At 38.3% G+C, this 20,265-nt stretch overlaps 1 protein-coding gene across 1 annotated transcript in view; it reads right to left on the reverse strand.

The window, feature by feature from the left end:
• Positions 1-20,265, reverse strand: part of LOC126229574 (uncharacterized) — a 668,091-nt gene that overhangs the window by 424,591 nt on the left and 223,235 nt on the right. The gene's annotated exons all lie outside the window — the stretch shown is intronic.

The following is a 20,265-nucleotide window of genomic DNA, read 5'->3' on the forward strand; positions in this document are numbered from 1 at the left end:
ACAGGCGGTGATTTGGGGGCAGTGGGGGTGAATCACACTTGAATGGAGGAGAAAACTGAATCAGGCATCATTCACTGTTGATTTTGGACTGAGTATGATTGATAGAGTTGGTGGCAACAGAAGTGTTTCCACAGTATGAATTGGGAAAAGGAGATTGACTCTGAGAGTGAGACGAAAGTTAAGCCCTTCACAATGAACTGATACTTCTGTGAGTCTGAGACTTTTGGAGAACAGGTTCATGACCATGTTACAGTATGTTTAGGTTCTGGATTCTATGTAATGGTGGGAGTGAGTTTCTGAGGGTGTGCTAAATGTAGTAGGTCTCCAAGGCATGGTTTGGTGGCTGTGGTGGGGAGATTTCATTGAGGCTCTAGTAGAGGTGGTGGATGGTGGTAGTCCAAGATGGGAGTATGATGTGAATAGGCTGGAGGTTTTTCTGAGGTAGTGGTGTGCTTGATGCTCTAGTTTCTGGATGTAAAGGGTCTCAATCTGAGAGAAGGGGTGCAGGATTTGGGGTTGCAAAGCAGGTGAATTCTACTGGCGGGAATGAGGTTTGGACCTGATTTGTAGGGTTTTACAGGTCTAAGTTGGTGAGATCTGTGGGCTGATGGATAATTTGATGTAAGGTCATTTTGGGTGATTCCATGAGTTAGGCAACAATACATTAACATTATTTGGGGCAGGGGATAGGAAAACTTTTCTGTTTTGGAACAGACTGTAGGAGCAAGAGTCTTCTTTCCCACCAATATACCTACTTCTCTCCTTCCTATTCTTTCTTCTTCCCATACCTGAGCTCAGCACAGCCTTCCAATGTCACACCTAACAGCCCTAACCTGGCCCCACCAAGTATCTACATGCTCTGGCAAGCAGCACAAGCATCTTCCCCCTGTCATACCCTCCTATCCCTTGCCCGGCCGACTTTGTGCCTCTTCCACCACCTGTCATAGCAGACTGCATCTGTCAGATGCAGTTACAGTTAGTTTCTAGTGCTCTGGCATAGTAGCCATGCGTGTGTGAGTTGTGCTTATGTGAGTGTGTGCATGTGTTTCATAAAGCAGAAAAACAGGATATACATGTGAACACGAAAAAAGTTTCCCAGATTTTTACAATATTTCCCAGTTAAAAATACTCTTTTTCCTGGGTGAAAGTACATTTTTCCCATATTAAGTGACAATATACTTTCTCCCAGAGTTTTAAAGCTTATCAATGCTTTGAAAGTTAAAGGTTTTATACATCAGCGTAGAATATTTCAGCACTTTAGGAAACAAAAAACAAAAAAAATAGATAAAATAAAAACCCGTTTTGGAAAAGTCTTTGAGGCACCTCAACAAGTGTAATTCATATCTTCCTATTATGAAATTATAAATACGAATTCGACCAAATACAGCATGGTAGCTTCTGAAGCACTGAAATTGTCATTGCGCTGCGTGATATGCTTTTGTCGGCCAATTAGATCACATCACATGATCTTGCTAGCCAATGGCAGCAGATATTCAGAGCATATGACACATGATGTAGTCAGCCAATAGCAACATCGCTGTGAATACACAAATAAGAAATGTTAATGGTTTAACATAATATACAAACAGTATAGCTACCAGAAAAGCTAAGGTCTCACATGTAATAGTGATCTCCTTTAGCGTGTATTGTCCTTTAAGATACATCAAACAAAAATGTGCCAGTAAAATTTTAAATAATGACATAAATGGCTGGTCTTCTGAACCCAAAGTTTTTCTAAGTAACTGGTCCTCAAGCATTACATTTTGAATGAGAGTCAAATGCTCTGTGATTTAATAAATGCATCACACTTTCTTACATGCATATAAACAGTTGTGACATAAGATTCAATGAAAGCAGTTTGTTGTTACAAAGTATTGCAGAGTCCTGCTCTTAAAGCCTTTGACACATTTTTCTGTTGGCAGATGCTTGTATGTGCACTGTGTTTTGTTGTTATAAAAATATAGCACAATTTCTTTGCAGCTAAATTTTTATTTTGATGTTATTCTCTCATTGATGTTTTATTGTTGCAGTATTATTCTACAGTAGTGGGATGAAGTAAAATTCTTTTTAAGAGTATCAGTTCTTACCTGTCAAAATTACAAAAATTTAACTGGAAATTAAAAAAATGAAAAATTCCTGAATTCCAAAAAATTCCTGTGTTTCTTCTGGATTTTTCTCAAATGAAAAAATTCCCACATTTTTCCTGGATTTTTTGGTTGTCCCAGTATGTGCACAAAATGAAGAAGGACTTTATGCTAGAGCTGAAATATATCTCACAGTCTTTTCCATTGCGCCTGTCTGTGATACAATGGCTCTTCTATAAGGTAAATAGTAATCTGTCCTTTCCAATACTTGTATTTTGACAGCTGCCATTCCTTCAGAACCAAAAAATTCCCTCCACACAGCCTAGCCACCATGGATGACATATCTGCAGAGACGTAAACTCCCATGCCCACTATAGGCAATACCTCCCAAACCACAAACAGATTTCCTGTGCCATATCTCCAACACCTGAATCCTCCAGAATCAGCTACAAAGGAGTGCCCCTCTTGTCACCTAGTATCACCTTGGACTGGAACAACTGAACCATATCCTTTGCCATGGCTTTGATTACCTCTCATCCTGTCCTGATATGAGGGGCATCCTAAGCAGGATCCTTCCCACCCCTCCTAAAGCACTGTTTCATCACCAACCCAATCTCCACAAGATCCTAGTCCATCCCTAAGCAACTTCTGCTCCCAGCTCCTTCTCACAGATATCATACTCTTGTAACAGACCAAGGTGCAAGACCTGCCTAATCCAACACCGAGCACCTTCTACTCCACACCTGTCGTAGTCTTATCCTACCAGTTCAGAGGCCTAGTCACCTGTGAAAGCAGCCAGGTCATATACTGACTCTGCTGCAAGCACTGCACAGCTTTTTGTGTTGGTATGACTAACAACCAGCTGTCCTCCAGAATGTGTGGCCACCACCAAACTACTGTCAAGAAAAAGTTCACAACCTGGTGACACAATGTACAGCTGAACACAACATGCTCAATTTCAATAGCTGCTTCACAACCTTATGCAACTGGATCCTTCTGTCCACCACTAGCTTCTCTGAACACAAGGATCATATTCGTGTTGCTGACCAAAGTGTGTGACAGTTCCAACTTGCCACCTCTTGATCCTGCATTCCTAGCTGGCATAACAGCCACAACCCTGCAAGTCACTAGCCACACACCCCAGCCCCTCACCCTGGCTTTTGCCTCCCTCTCCCTCTATCCACCCTACCTGACACTTCCCCCACCACAACCGGTCCACCTGCTGAAAAATGGTATTGGCACTGTCACTCCAACTGGCACCATGTAGGGGAATAGGCATTTTGTGTATGTTGTGTGCATGTGTACGCGCACGTGTGCGCGTGCGCGCGCCCTTGTGTGTGTGTGTGTGTGTGTGTGTGTGTGTGTGTGTATGTGTGCGTGTGTGCATGTGTGTGTGTGTGTGCAGCTCAGTGTTTCTGCTTTCAGTGATTGGTCCTCTTGGCTCCAAAAGATTTTCTTTCCATACCACTGTTACTCCATCCTGAACTTTTCATTGTTTTATTATAATAAAACTAGTAGATTTAGATGAGGTCATGTTTTACAGTTTCCAGAAAGATATATGAATTTTTACTTAACTTAGTTTTCGTCATAGCAGTTCTCAACACATTAATATGTTGTTTTCTTCTTCTTAAAAACAATAAAATAAAATAAAAATTAGAGGAATTATTGTTAACTTCTAACATGTCTGAATCAACTAAAACCTCATGAAAGTTTCTAACTATATATTCTATAGCCCTGCCTGTATGATGATAATGCAGTAATTCCTCAGTTAGTGTGCTCATAAAAGTTATATGAGTTTTAGCTTATCTTCACTTATCCATCAGTATCAGTCTGGAAGTTACTCTGTCCAGTCTACTTCCTTTGTCACATATCCAAGCCACAGGCATGCTTACTGGAAGGCCAGTTACATAAATGTGTTTGTAATCATTGTTTTCATGGCCCTCAAAAATTGTTTACTATGAATATAACATCTTAAGGATTTTCATTTTTCATTCAACATCCAACCAATCATAGCAAAATCAGCACAGCATGTAGAGCTTTGTAGACGGGGTGAGTGGGAGGTGTACAGTTTATAATTATTAATAACTATTGTAAGAGTCTCTATATTTTAAATCCTCCCACCAAAGTCGGGGCAGGGAAATGAGGGCTCACATGCCGTACTGCCACTGCTGATGCTGTGGTGTCAGCCCTGATGGTGTGGCACTTCCCAGGTGATCAATGAACTTCCCCAAATCAAACACGTGAGATTTACCTATAGTGGGATTGGGAGACTGTTGCTCTCTCTGTTCCTGGACTCGGGATGCGATGGTCCAGTCTTGAGAGACTTTTTTATCACATTCCCCTTATTTATGTCACTGTATAACTTTTTCCAATAAAACACTCTGATGTCAGTCATGCCTTCTTCTTATTTCCCCTGAATTCACAGCCTAACCTGTCACCTGCCGTCTTAGCTTGGCCATTCCATATTGTTCAATGACGGTTGTGGAGAAGGTGAAGAGTATTGACCACATTAAAGAAAAAACTATCTTCCCAAGATGCCATTGCCACCAAAGGTGACAAAGGAAACAGTTTAGTGTTATTTAAGAAGTCAGAATATATACATATTTACTGAAAATGACTCTAAACATAAGAATCCCATAGCACCAGGGCTGTATGGATTACCTAAGCTTTTCAAAGCAAGTATTACAATAAGATCTGTAGTGTCTTCAGTTTCAGCATCTTGCCATAAATTAGCCAAAGAGTTGGAGTCACTAATTGAAACAAAAACAAAATTTAAACCAAACTTTTTGAAAACCTAATTTATTTGCATTAGTCAAAAAACTAAAATACCTATCTACTCCACCTAGTGCTAAGCTAGTCTTATTTGATATCAGCATCTTATTTTCTAATATTACTGTTGAAAGGCAACAGTAATTATGACAGAATTGATGTGTAGAACGAGAACAACTCCAATGAAGACTGACAATATAAGACTGCCAACTGAGACATGCTTAAGGCAAAATTATTTCCAGTTTCATCATATTCTGTACTGTCAGTCAGATGGGTCAGCAATGTGGTCCCTTCTGAGCCCCTTATTAACAGAAATGTGGGTAGATAATTTTGGCCATATATTTTTAAATAATGAGTCCTTGAATTCTAAAAACAGTATCACACCACTTAAGTGGATAATATACTGTTCTTGTGGACAGGCACCACAAGATAAACAATTTTTTCCAATATTTAAATTCACACCAAAGTAAAATTAAGTTTACCATGGAGTTGCATGGGTGACTCAATCAACTTCTTAGTCCTTACCATTGATATAGAAAATAAAAATATTTATTTAAGATATAGAGGAAAGTAACATCTACAGATACAGTAATGCCTGTCAATTACCAGCATCCTGTAACACACACACATGCAGCGTTCACTCCACGGTGCACCATCTGCTATCTAAACCATAAAACAATCAGATTTAGGAAATGTATTAAAATTAATTAAAGAAATTGCATACAGCAATGGTTATAGCCCTATCTTAACTCACAACTCACTTAACAGAATCAATCCCATCTCCGGCCATCCTGATTTAGGTTTTCCGTGATTTCCCTAAATCGTTTCAGGCAAATGCCGAGATGGTTCCTTTGAAAGGGCACGGCCGATTTCCTTCCCAATCCTTCCCTAACCCAAGCTTGCGCTCCGTCTCTAATGACCTTCGTTGTCGACGGGACGTTAAACACTAACCACCACCACCACCACCACTTAACAGAAAAAAAGTGTGAGGGTAACTTCACTTCTATAATCTCTTCAGATGGCATTATATTACACTTACAACAAATAGGCCCCTGTGCTATATATAGGGAGCACTTCTCAGGTACTAACCAGCAATCTAAAATCCAGGAAGTATACACCAGTTTTCTATATCAGGAATGTTGTACACATTCTGTTCAAGAGTGGAATTTATAGGATTTTCTGCAATTTGTGTGGCTTATTATATGTAGCCCAACCAGGAAGGGCTGTAACTACTAGACTGACTGAACATTTAATGGTGTTGGAGACTGAAAAAGAAAAGATTCCACCTCTGCTGAACATGCTTAGAATAACAATATTAAATTTGATGTTCTTGATACAGCAAATAAACACAGGAGACTAACGCTGCTTGAAAGTTTTGGAATAAATAAACAACATAAAGATCAAATAGAGTTCCATTATTCACTCTTGCTAAAGTAACAGTAGCTAACTGATATTTTTCTAACCATATGGTAATATGATTGTTGTAAACAGTATAACTAATCCCCATCAACTTTCCACGTTTTTTACCTGTTCACCACATTCACGAGTTGTTTTGTCCATAAGACATAATAATATATGCCAGTACTCATTTCTTTACTGGTTTGCCCTGTACATTCTCATACTTTTAATCTTTGAGTATAAAGATATATAAGGTTTATTTATTCACAACTTCTTTGTGTATTTCATTACACATGTGGCATTTATTTAGATATACATAGTTGTGAAAGGTCACATATCCTTTGAAAAACAATTTTTGAACAGCTATAAACTGTCTGTGATGTTCAGACTACCAGTTTAGTCTTAAGTTATCTGAGGATGGCCTAAAAAGTCAAAAGCCAGTTCACAATGAACTATAACATAATTATTATTGTGTAACTTCAATACCATCTGTGTCAGTTTTTGATACTTCGTGATTCTTAACATTTGACAACTCCATTAGTACAGTAAACTTGAAGTCCAACTATGTATTAGCTCATCCAGTCTTTTAAATACAGTAAGCTCAGGTGCCATAAAAATGGAGACATGCTCCATTAAAATATTTTATGTAATACAATCAACGAGAATGCTATAGATAATGTAAATTACAGTAATTAAGATTTTCATTATTCTGACCACTTTTGTCAGATAATAGAGTACATAAATTCAGATGTACCAGAAATAACAAAAGTTGTTCTGCAGAAATGAACTGCGAATAGATCAAACATTAATGGATTTAAACACAAAGTAGTGGAGAAGAAATAGGATCCCTAGCAGCAGATGAAAAGGTCTAACAACAAATGGAAAAAAAAATTCTATTGAAATTTAGAAGGTAGTGAAACCCTGCCAAAATGGAAGTAATTCTAGACTGAAACACCTGTCAAGCTATATTAGCCTCAGGCAGCGTATACATGATATAAACCTGCTTTATAAAGTTATTACTCTGCAGATATTTAAGGAAAAATATGATCCAACAATGAAAACTTTTGAAACTGAATTCCTAAAATAAGAAATCAGATTAACAGCAAAGCAATAGAGCAATCTATCCAGGGAGCTAAATGACAAAAACCATAAAGGTCCCAAGAAGATGAATACAGTACAATTCAGCATAATGCATGGTGGCAACATTCTGAAAAACCCCAATACTATGTGTAATATTTTTAATGACTATTTCACTTCTCTTACTACCTAACTACTCCATATTTTCAATGCACAAGTCGACATCCCATGTTATCTCACTCCATGTACTGACTATCGACAAATAAACTTACAAATCTTAATAAGAAATTAAATATAAACAAATGTTTTTGTCCACCTTTAGCTCAGACATCCTGTATTTTGTAACTTCTGTTAGACATTTTTGAATATCTTTAGCCCAGATGCCCAGTATTTTGTTACTTCTGCAATGCTCAGGAAACATCTCAGAGAGAAATGTGGTAGCGTCTCAATGATAATGGGAATGGGGGGCCTCACTACCCTGCTGAAAAATGACTTCGGAGGCAACTGTGAAACTGCATAGTTCACCAACATGTAGAGTTATGTGTGCCCTGTCACTGACACACATTACCTATGAGACTGAAGGCTGTTCATGAAACAGTGAGGATCACATCTTGGAGATTGTCTCTATTGGTTGTGTATTTACAAAACAAGTTAAAACAGTGAGTTTTTTCATTACAAGGTCTTGTTTGTGTATACTTCTAGCACAGACACCCTGTACATCAATGATCAGGGCCTGGAATTTAAAATGGGCTATTCACACCATACCAATGTAAATAATGTATACTCCATCTTGGCAATGGAAACTGGCGGCTCCAAATTTCTGTTTATGTATGTTGATGAAAATTTATGGTGAACTACCTACATTAATTTTGTATGTGGAAAAGTCAACAGTGGCATACTAGTATGTTTCCTTAGCCAGCGGGCAAAAATAGTTCCTAGTCAAACATTAAAAATGTTATACTCTGGAATGATTTATCCCTTTCTTAATTATGTGGTGGAACTAAGGGGCTGTGCAGCTGATGTCCACTTAAAAATGGATTCAAAATAGGACTCACACAATAACCTGACAAACTTTACCCTTGTAGAAGAAGACTACTGGTGGAATGTAGATGCTTTAGGGGTAAAGGAGACCAGTCACCAAAGAGCAGTAGCGTTAAGTTGTCGATGGCACACACAAAAAAGAAAGAAAACTTGCTAGCTTTCAGAGTCAATCAATTCTTGAGCCAGAGTAGACACACACACACACACACACACACACACACACACACACACACACACACACACACACACACGCACACACACACACACCTATTCCCTGACAACATGTTGCCGGCTGCGCACACAACATGTGACACACAGGTGTTAGAGCTCGTGGGGAACAACACACACTGAGGGTGATATGGAAATGTGAACTGGAAGAGGATGCAGGATGGAGGAAGGGGAAACTTGATTGGAGGGCATGGAGAGAATCAGTTAACTGAGATTCAGGCCAGAATGATTACAGGAGGAAAGGGTGTGTTGCAAGGATAGCCCTCATCTGTGTAGTTCAGAGAAGCTGGTGGTGGAAGGAATGATTCAGATGGCCTGGATTGTGAAACAGTCATTAAAATTGTTCATGTATAGTCAGTCTTAAGTTGTGCCACAGGATGGTCACCTTTGTTCTTGGCAACAGTTTCGCAGTGAACATTCATCCTGGTGGGCAGCTCATTGGTAGTCATACTGACAGAGAAAACTGTGCAGTGTATGCAGCAAAGGTGGTAATTGACATGGCTGCTTTCTGGGTGGGCTGGCCTCTGATAGGGTACAATAAGCCTGTGACAGTACTGGAGTAGGAAGTGCTGGATGGTGCACCCAGGTCTTCCTCAGGGATATGATCTCTGTGCAAGGGGTTGGGAGTGGTAGTGATGGAGGGATGGACTAGGACATTGGGAAGTTTGGTTGTAGAGCATGGACCAGGTATAGCAAATAGGAGAGAGCTTGCTGAGTTTCTGAAGGAATGAGACTAGGGTCTCTTGGTCCTGAGTCCAGATCAGAAATATATCATCATCAACCCTCTAGATATCTTCATAAACTGGACTAAGAGCCAAGGCACTCTATCCTCAAGACACCCTATCCCCATTCCTTCATAACATCAAACCTGCTCTGCAACATTCCTCACCTAGTCCTCCTGAACCCAAGATTAGATTAGATTAGATTTACTTTCATTCCAATTTATCTGTAGTGAGGAGGTCCTCCAGGATGTAGAACATGTCAGAAAAACAACAATACATGACAAATATTTGCAACTAAAACAAATAAGCTAATGTACCATTCCACAGGTCCCAAGTGGAATGATTGTCATTTGTTAATTAACACTATATGAAAGAGTCATTTTACAAATACTAATGCACTGAATTTAAAATAAAAAAGCTTTTTTTTATTTATAAGGTAATAAATGTGTAATACAACTACTATAATACTTATTTACAAAGAACACATTACTGCACTGAAATTCATCAATGGAGTGGAAGGAGTTGGCCACCAATAAATCCTTTAGGCTTCTCTTAAACTGAATTTCATTGGTTGTTAAGTTTTTTATGGCTGCTGGCAAGTTATTGAAAATGTGTGTTCCTGAACAATGCACACCTTTTTGTACAAGACTAAGTGACTTTAAATCCTTGTGAAAATTATTCTTATTTCTAGTATTGATTCCATGAATTGAGCTGTTGGTTTGAAAAAGTGATATATTTTTAATGACAAATTTCATTAAGGAATAAATATATTCCGAAGCAGCAGTTAGTATCCCTAGTTCCCTAAACAGGATTCTGCAGGATGTTCTTGAGTTCACACCACATATAATTCTTACTGCTCATTTTTGTGCCCAGAAAACTTTAGCTTGGTTTGATGAATTACCCCAAAAAATAATCCCATATGACATTATGGAATGAAAGTAAGCATAGTATGCCAGCTTTTTTATTTTTATATCCTGACCCCTATGTCTGACACAATTCACATTGCAAATAGAGATTTGTTAAGACGCTTCAGCAGTTCTGTCATGTGCTCCTCCCAGTTGAATTATTATCAAGCTGTAATCCCAAGAATTTAACACTGTCCACTTCTTCTATCTGCTTGTCATCGTATGTTAGGCATATACTCGTGGGACACCCCTTACAAGTTCTGAACTGCACGTAGTGTGTTTTCTCAAAGTTTGGTGACAAAGTATTGACTAGGAACCAGTGATTAACGTCTACAAATATTTTATTAGCCAATCTTTCTAAGACTACACTTGATTTGCTATTTATTGCAACGTTTGTATCATTGGCAAACAAAACGAATTTGGCATCTGGTAATGTTACTGATGAAAGGCCATTGATATACACAAGAAAAAGTAAGGGCCCCAAAATGGAACCTTGTGGGCTCCCACATGTAATTAGTTCCCAGCTGGATGATGATTGATAGCTTGATACATGTCTCTTTCCTAATAACACCCATTGTTTCCTGCCAGAGATATAAGATTTGAACCATTTTGCAGCATTTCCTGTTACATTATAATATTCTAATTTACTGAAAAGGATATTGTGATTTACACAGTCAAATGCCTTTGACAGATCACAAAATATACCATTTGCCTGCAATTTTTTGTCTAATGAATTAAGCACATTTTCACTGTAAGTGTAGATAGCCTTCTCAATATCAGAACCCTATAGAAATCCAAACAGTGACTTTGACAGTATGTTATTTGAGATAAGATGGTTATAAAGCTGATTGTACATTACTTTTTCTAAAATTTTTGAGAATGCTGGAAACAGTGAAATTGGAAGGAAATTTGATGCTATTTCTTTATCTCCCTTCTTAAACAGTGGATTAACTTCAGCATATTTCAACCATTCAGGAAATATTCCACTGATAAACGACTGGTTACACAGATAGCTTAATATGTTACTTAGTTCAGAATCACATTCTTTAATTAACTTTGTTGATATTTCAACATACCCATAGATGTTTTTGATTTTAAAGATTATATGATGGACATTATTTCTGCTGGGGTACATAGGGCCAAATTCATATTATGGAAGTTACTTGAAATGTCTGCTCTGAGGTATTCCATAGCAGCATCTACCGAACCTGATAAACCCATCTTTTCAGTAACAGTTATAAAATGTTTGTTAAAAAGTTCTGCAACACTAAACACATCTGTCACCAATGTATCATTTACTCTTAATGCTATTTGTTCCTCTTCATGTCTGGTTCTACCGGTCTCCTACTTCACTATATCCCATATTGTCTTTATTTTGTTATCTGATATGACTATCTTTTCCTTGTAATATATTTGCTTTGATATCTGTATCACAGTCTTTAATATTTTGCAGTATTTCTTGTAATGTGCTATAACATCAACATCGGAACTGTTTCGGATTGACAGATACAGTTTTCTTTTTGTTTTACAAGGTACCCCTATTCCTTGAGTAATCCATGGCTTCTTTGTAGACTTTGCTCGAACCTTGGTAAGTGCAGTCTTCCTGGATGTTGACCTCCACCTCTGTGATGGCTTCATCCACACATCCATTAACATCAAACCCCAACAGTACCTGCATTTCAACAGCTGTCATCTTATCGACAACAAAAAAATTCCTCTCATACAGACTGAGCACCTATGGAGGACGTATTTCAGTGATGAGAACTCCTTTGACCACTATGTTTCATGTGGGCCTTCACAGACAGCCCAATACCCCTCCCCTCAAACCTAATTCACATACAGATTTCCTATGCCATGTCCTCACACATTTGCAATCTTTCCACCAACCCCAAGAATCAGCTACAAAGGAATGCCCCTCTTGTCATTCAGTATCACCTAAAATAGAACAACTGAACCATATCCTTCTTCAGAGCTTTAATTATCTATCTTCATGTACTGAAATTTGTTTATTTTTTTGTTTGCTGTCTATATAACAATTAGTTTTTGGACATTGTCGCAGATTTTAGCTCACATATACAAAGGTTTAGTTAACATTTGTAAGTGCACACTTTGATATAAATAGTGAAGGTTTTATTGTAAAAACAAACTTATGCTATATGCACTGTTTACAGAAACTTAACGACATGAAATATAAATTCATACACTTGATACCACCATGTGAAGATCAGAACTCATCACTTTTGTGTTACAATATGTGGGTGTATCACTCCAAAGTATATTTGTCTCAAGCTATTATGGTCCAGAAAGACTGAGACCCTTTCCAGTAGATACAGATTTGTACTGATTTTCTTACAAATACGATTATATGTTCTTTCTGTAATCGGTGTTCATCAACAATTATACCCAAAAATTTGTGTTTGTGTGTGTAACTAAGGGCCAATGGAGATATAAATAGAGTTCTATTTATGTTCTGATTATAGCTAAGCATAAATTGCAGTGTCAGTGTCTTCTCTTTACTTATTTATGAGCAGCTTATTTGCAGTATGATAACCTGACAGAAAATTATAAGTGATTTCATGACTGTTTGTGGTAGTTTTCATATCACTGTTCCATCTGACAAAAGATGTGTCATTGTGTCATCAGCACAACTTACAACCTTGTAGTTTTGGGGTTCAGTTACATCATTAACATACACAAGGCCCCAATATCCTTCCTTGGAGCACACAATGTTGAAATGTCTTGTGGGTTGATTTGGTTGTTAGCAACTGTTCATTCCTTTTACAAGTAAACTTGGCACACTGTTTCCTTTCTTTCAAATAGGCTACCATTCTCATTCCAAATGCTTCTAATTTATGCAGTAGAACTGTATGATTCGCAGTATCAAAAGCTTTACTCATATTCAAATAGGTGTTTATTTATCTCCTTCATCTAGCTTGTTTAATATTTGATGTATAACAACTGCTACTGCTGTTACAACAGATCTTCCCTTACTAAAACCATGTTGTAGATTGTTAAATACATTATGTTTGATGAAATACACCTCAAGTTGATTTAATATTAATTTCTGTACAAATTTCCCAAGCTCTGAAGTTAATGAAATTGGCCTATAGGTTTTCATGTCAGTTCCTATTCACTTCTTATACACCGATAGGATTTCAGTGATTTTTAAAAGATTACGGAATTCTCCATGATAGAGGAAGATATTTATTAAATGTGTCAGAGGTTTCACTCTCATCTGCATTCCTTTAGCAGCTTAGGTGAAATGTTGTCCCAGCCACAAGACATTTTAGCTTGAAGTTTTCAAATGACTGCTAGGAAGTCCCACTCAGTAATGCCATGGATGAAAAAAGATTGGCTACGTTTTGCAACATTTAAATTCGGTGCCCAGTCATGTGTTTCATTTGTACCAATTGTATTAAACATCTGTATAAATTGCTCACACACTTCTTTTGGATCATTTGTTAAATCATCATTTTCTTTTCCTGTTATGCTGGTCTGTTCATGAGATTGCTGTTTCCAACATTCTTTACACATTATTTTCCAGGCTGTTTTACTAACACAGGTTGAGTTACTTAATGACAGGCAATTTTATGAGCTTTAAGGTTAGTAAAATAATATTTGTATTTCTTTCTGAGCAGTTTGTATTTTGTTAAACAGCATTGTAATTTAGTACCTCTAAAGAGTATGTAACAGTCTTTCATGTTCTCTCTCAGTTCAATGATTTCTGGAGGCAAATTCTCAGCTTTGGGATTAATAATTTTGTTCACTTGTTTTACTTGAATAGTTTATACAAATTTTCCCATCTATCATTTACATTTGTTGCATTGTAAACTGGTTCCCATTTTTCATTACTTAATGCCCTCTTAAGTCTATTTTAATTAAATTTTCTTTTATACATTAACATATCATTTTTAGTTATATCTACATTCCATACATCAATTTCCATACTAATGGATTTGTGGTTGTATATGTCGTTTTCAGTGATGGTTTCATTTAGGTTCTCCTTTGTTATGTTTGTGAATATGTGGTCAACACATGTCTGTCTGCCTACAGTACTTCTTGTACGCTCTGGGTTAATGTGATAATAGCTATAACACTGAATGAAGTCAACATAACACAAATAATTATTGCTTTTATTTAGAGAGCCTATGTTGATGTCTCCAAAAGAAAGTACAGTTTTTTTACACTGATGTCTTCCCAGCAGGTCCTCCAGACCACTGAAAAATTCTCCAGTACTGCTTCTAGATGACTTACACAGAGCTGCTATAATCAGGCTGATGTTCCCTAGTTTTACATTTACTGGTGGAGCCTCAAGAACCATTTCTTTACTCGGAACATCAATTTGTTTGACTTTTTCACATGCTTTATCATTTCTGCTATGAATACCTACCCCTTCAACTTTATGTATCCTTTTGCAGTACAAGTTTACAAGTTTGTAATTTCTTAGCCTGTGTCCACATGCTTGCTCTTCCTTGCAATCTAATTCCCTCGCCATGAAGAAATGTGATTTTGATTCATTTAGGTATACATCCAAATTCTCCATTTAATTCATTATATACTGAACATTCTGGTATGTAAGTAAATTCCCCCCCCCTCCCCCCTCCTGAACCATGGACCTTGCCGTTGGTGGGGAGGCTTGTGTGCCTCAACGATACAGATAGCTGTACCGTAGGTGCAACCACAATGGAGGGGTATCTGTTGAGAGGCCAGACAAACGTATAGTTCCTGAAGAGGGGCAGCAGCCTTTTCAGTAGTAGCAGGGGCAACAGTCTCGATGATTGACTGATATGGCCTTGAACCACTAACCAAAATGGCCTTGCTGTGCTGGTACTGCGAACGGCTGAAAGCAAGAGGAAACTACAGCCGTAATTTTTCCCGAGGGCATGCAGCTTTACTGTATGATTAAATAGTGATGGCGTCCTCTTGGGTAAAATATTCTGGAGGTAAAATAGTCCCCCATTCAGATCTCCGGACGGGGACTACTCAAGAGGAAGTTGTTATCAGGAGAAAGAAAACTGGCGTTCTACGGATTGGAGCGTGGAATGTCAGATCCCTTAATTGGGCAGGTAGGTTAGAAAATTTAAAAAGGGAAATGGATAGGTTAAAGTTAGATAGAGTGGGAATTAGTGAAGTTTGGTGGCAGGAGGAACAAGACTTTTGGTCAGGTGAATACAGGGTTATAAATACAAAATCAAATAGGGGATATGCAGGAGTAGGTTTAATAATGAATAAAAAAATAGAAGTGCAGGTAAGCTACTACAAACAGCATAGTCAACGCATTATTGTGGCCAAGATAGACACGAAGTCCACGCCTACTACAGTAGTACAAGTTTATACGCCAACTAGCTCTGCCTCGCTCAGCGGCTAAGTCCCACTCAAGGACACCCGCCTATAAGGCGGCGCACACAGCCATATATGATGAGATAAAAGAAATTATTCAGGTAGTGAAGGGAGAAGAAAATATTTAAGTCATGGGTGACTGGCATTCGACAGTAGGAAAAGGAAGAGAAGGAAACGTAGTAGGTGAATATGGATTGGGGCTAAGAAATGAAAGAGGAAGCCGCCTAATAGAATTTTGCACAGAGCATTACTTAATCATAGCTAACACTTGGTTCAAGAATCATGAAAGAAGGTTGTATACATGGAAGAACCCTGGAGATACTAGAAGGTTTCAGATAGATTATATAATGGTAAGACAGAGATTTGGGAACCAGATTTTAAATTGTAAGACATTTCCACGGGCAAATGTGGACTCTGACCACAATCTATTGGTTATGAACTGTAGATTGAAACTGAAGAAACTGCAAAAACGTGGGAATTTAAGGAGATGGGACCTGGATAAACTGAAAGAACGAGAGGTTGTACAGAGTTTCAGGGAGAGCATAAGGGAACAATTGTCACAAATGGGGGAGAGAAATACAGTAGAAGAAGAATGGGTAGCTTTGAGGAATGAAACAATGATGGCAGCAGAGGATCAAGTAGGTAAAAAGACGAGGGCTAGTAGAAATCCTTGGGTAACAGAAGAGATACTGAATTTAATTGATGAAAGGAGAAAATATGAAAATGCAGTAAGTGAAGCAGACAAAAATGAATACAAAAGTCTCAAAAATGAGATCAACAGGAAGTGCAAAATGGCTAAGCAGGGATGGCTAGAGGACAAATGTAAGGATGTAGAGGCTTATCTCATGAGGGGTAAGATAGATACTGCCTACAGGAAAATTAAAGAGACCTTTGGAGAAAAGAGAACCACTTGCATGAATATCAAAAGCTCCAATGGAAACCCAGTTCTAAGCAAAGAAGGGAAAGCAGAAAGGTGGAAGGAGTATATAGAGGGTCTATACAGGGGCGATGTTCTTGAGGACAATATTATGGAAATGGAAGAGGAGGTAGATGAAGATGAAATTGGAGATCTGATACTGCATGAAGAGTTTGACAGAGCACTGAAAGACCTAAGTCGAAACACGGCCCCGTGAGTAGACAACATTCCATTGGAACTACTGACGGCCTTGGGAGAGCCAGTCCTGACAAAACTCTACCATCTGGTGAGCAAGATGTAGGAGACAGGCGAAATTCCCTCTGACTTCAAGAAAAATATAATAATTCCAATCCCAAAGAAAGCAGGTGTTGACAGATGTGAAAATTGCCAAACTATCAGTTTAATAAGTCACAGCTGCAAAATACTAATGCGAATTCTTTACAGATGAATGAAAAAACTGGTAGAAGCCGACCTTGGGGAAGATCAGTTTGGATTCTGTAGAAATGTTGGAACACGTGAGGCAATACTGACCTTACGACTTATCTTAGAAGAAAGATTAAGGAAAGGCAAACCTACGTTTCTAGCATTTGTAGACTTAGAGAAAGCTTTTGACAATGTTGACTGGAATACTCTCTTTCAAATTCTGAAGGTGGCAGTGGTAAAATACAGGGAGCAAAAAGCTATTTACAATTTGTACAGAAAGCAGATGGCAGTTATAAGAGTCGAGGGACATGAAAGGGAAGCAGTGGTTGGGAAGGGAGTGAGACCGGGTTGTAGCCTCTCCCTGATGCTATTCAATCTGTATATTAAGCAAGCAGTAAAGGATACAAAAGAAAAGTTCGGAGTAGGTACTAAAATCCATGGACAAGAAATAAAAACTTTGAGGTTAACTGATGACATTGTAATTCTGTCAGAGACAGCAAAGGACTTGGAAGAGCAGTTGAACAGAATGGACAGTGTCTTGAAAGGAGGGTATAAGATGAACATCAACAAATGCAAAACAAGGATAATGGAATGTAGTCAATTTAAATCAGGCGATGCTGAGGGAATTAGATTAGGAAATGAGACACTTAAAGTAGTAAAGGAGTTTTGCTATATGGGGAGCAAAATAACTGATGATGGTCGAAGTAGAGAGGACATAAAATGTAGACTGGCAATGGCAAGGAAAGCATTTCTGAAGAAGAGAAATTTGTTAACATCGAGTATTTAATTAAGTGTCAGGAAGTCGTTTCTGAAAGTATTTGTATGGAGAGTAGCCATGTATGGAAGTGAAACATGGGCGATAAATAGTTTAGACAAGAAGGGAAATAGAAGCTTTCGTAATGTGGTGCTACAGAAGAATGCTGAAGATTAGATGGGTGGATCACATTACTAATGAGGAGGTATTGAATAGAATTGGGGAGAAGAGGAGTTTGTGGCACAACTTGACTAGAAGATATGTTCTGAGGCATCAAGGGATCACCAATTTAGTACTGGAGGGCAGCGTGAAGGGTAAAAATCGTAGAGGGAGACCAAGAGATGAATACACTAAGCAGATTCAGAAGGATGTAGGCTGCAGTAGGTACTGGGAGATGAAGAAGCTTGCACATTATAGAGTAGTGTGGAGAGTTGCATCAAACCAGTCTCAGGACTGAAGACCACAACAACAACAACAACAACAACAACAACAAGTATTAAATTGGAATGTTTTACTCCAAAAAAGCATCCCTCTTACTGTTGTCTTTGGCAATTTTGTATAAGTCACCTTTCTCTGCATAATTTTGCTTATTTTCTCACATAAAAGTTTCTTGCCTTCGAAATTTAGACGCATCTCATATTTGGTATGTAGGCATTTGTCCATTTTACGTATATCCACTATTCTATATTTTCCAAATGAAGCACGCATCTGTTAGATTTTGATGTTAATTTTTCATATCTCCTTGTTGACACACGAGTTGCATATTAGGTCATGCCTACGAGGCAGCGTTGCAGCTAGTTGCATTTTGACATTTGTTAGCTTCTAAGAACTTTTACAGGCTTGCTAAGCAATTTTTTGCCTCATTTCTTATGACATTGTTGGCACCAGCTATGTTCACAACATATTCATTTTTCACCATCCTTTTTTTCCTGTAGCTTGACACTGGTAAAATTTTTCATACTTGCAACTGGTTTTACTATTCCCATTGCTTGTCTAGTAAAATACTTGACAGGTTTCCGACATGGTTGTCTGTTAAGAAAAGGACACTGTACCTTTTTTGTGACCGATGCTTGATTCTGTTATCACTGTGTTTTGCTGTTGTTTAGTTTTCTCCACCCCTGCGTTGCTTATGAACTTCATTTCCATAACATTTCATACTTTCATGTTTGTCACTAACACTTGTTTCAGTAGTAATTGCAGTTTGATTATCATCAGCAAATGTATACAATTTTCGTGGTAATAATGGTTCACACACTTTACAGATGTTAGTTTTTTTCATATTCAATTTGGAACAGTGTGGCTAGGACCTGAGTGACATCATGCCCAAGACTCTTCCCACCCATCCTAAAGTGGTATTCCATCACTCACTCAACCTACACAATTCCTAGTCCACTCATATATCACTAACACTTCCAACCCCTTGCGTGGCAATCATCACTGTGGAAGACCTAGGTGCAAGATCTGCCTGGATAACCTTACAGCACTTCCTTCTACAGTCTGTCACAGGCTTATCCTTCCCTTCAGAAGCTGCACTACTCAGGAAACAGCCATGTCATATACCAACTCTGCTATAAACACTACACAGCTTTTTATATTTGTAAGACTACAAATGGCCACCAACAAACTATTACCACCAACAAAGTTGACCACTAAGCCCAACATGCCCAATTTCAACGGTTACTTCACAGCCTCGCCTATGTGTAATCTTCTCCCCACCACCGGTTTTTTCTGAACTTCACAGATTGGAATTATCCTTGCAACAAATCCTTTCCCCCTATAATTGTCCTGGCCTCAATCTCTGGTAACCAGCTTCGCCCACAATCTCCACCCAACAGTTTATCCTTTCTCCATCGTATTACCCCCTGCCAATTCATGTCCTCATATCATCTTCAGTGTGAGCTGTTCCCCACTACTCTGACATCTGTGTATCACATGTCTAGCCTATGCACCTGCCAATCCTCCCTCCTGCATTCCTAGCCAGCAAACCTGCTGCCTCCCTCCAAGGCACTAGCCATTCATCACTAACCTCTCTTCCTGCCTCTACCCAGCCCATCTGATGCAACTCCTAACCCAACCTAGCCCATCTTGCAAACTGCAATGCTAGAATTGTGCATCCAGTCGGTGCCATGGAGGGACATGGGTGTGTGAAAGCATGCATGTGAATGTATTTGTGTTCTAGCTCAAGAAAGGGTTTACTCTGAAAACTTGAGCAAGTTTCCTTTCTTTATTCTGTGTGTCTGTCAACAACTAGACACTCCTACTTTTCGATGAGTGGCTTCCTTTACTCCTACAGTATTTAGAAACTTTTTCCTTGTGCAGAAAAGAGTAAATTACTCAGTAATGACAGTTTTCAGTGTTCTACATAGTGAGAGTCTTGCTCTTGATACACCAAAATCCACCAAGAGCAAATTGAAAGAATAATTGTTACAAAATACCTTCTATTCAATTAGTTATTTGTTTAGCAGAAATGAGTGCATACAGCAAGAAAATTGTGTTTCATTCAGTTGTAGACAGACGATCCAAAAAGTAAAAACTATCAATATATCGTAATAAGCATATGGACGTAGTTATTGTATAACTGAGATGGGCCATTTAGTGCAGGGATAAA

Source organism: Schistocerca nitens, unplaced genomic scaffold (genome assembly GCF_023898315.1).
Source record: "Schistocerca nitens isolate TAMUIC-IGC-003100 unplaced genomic scaffold, iqSchNite1.1 HiC_scaffold_375, whole genome shotgun sequence".
Classification (NCBI taxonomy): Eukaryota; Metazoa; Arthropoda; class Insecta; order Orthoptera; family Acrididae; genus Schistocerca; species Schistocerca nitens.